Source organism: Gavialis gangeticus, unplaced genomic scaffold (genome assembly GCF_001723915.1).
Source record: "Gavialis gangeticus isolate Ggan-Ray unplaced genomic scaffold, GavGan_comp1, whole genome shotgun sequence".
Taxonomy (NCBI): domain Eukaryota; kingdom Metazoa; phylum Chordata; order Crocodylia; family Gavialidae; genus Gavialis; species Gavialis gangeticus.
In genome coordinates this window covers 31,663,021-31,663,470 of record NW_017729026.1, presented here as the reverse complement: position 1 = coordinate 31,663,470, position 450 = coordinate 31,663,021, and the positions used below count along the sequence as shown (strand labels likewise).

General features: G+C 51.3%; 1 protein-coding gene across 1 annotated transcript in view; it reads right to left on the bottom strand.

Moving 5' to 3' along the window:
• Positions 1–450, bottom strand: part of RTN4IP1 (reticulon 4 interacting protein 1) — a 34,001-nt gene that overhangs the window by 15,446 nt on the left and 18,105 nt on the right. The gene's annotated exons all lie outside the window — the stretch shown is intronic.

Here is a 450-nt window from a genome sequence, read left to right as displayed (position 1 = left end):
AAGCTCCAGCTCTGTCCCGTGCCCCACCCCACCCTGGCTGTGCAGCACTTGCCCCGTCCCTGCCCCAGACCCAGCCCCACTCCGCCCCTCACTGTGGGGGCCTCGATCTGCTCCCTTCCCCCCAGACCTACCACCTGGATGCTGCTCTACAAAGCTGCCAGGCTTCATATGAGCAATTGGATCAGTATCAGCCAATATGGCTGGTTAGTAATTGGCCATCGGTATCGGCCCAAAAAAATCTTTATCGGTGCACCCCTAGTACTTTCTCATGACTCAAACACTGTACCACTGAACAATCTTCCATCCTTGTCTAAAAATGTAAAAGCAAAGTTTAGTGGCACAATCATCTATATGGTGATATTCTGAAGACAAAGCTGCTCAAGCGTAATGGAACACTGCTTTCAAGCAAAGGGCGATAGCGATCATCGCTTGCTGGAATTCACCATCCAG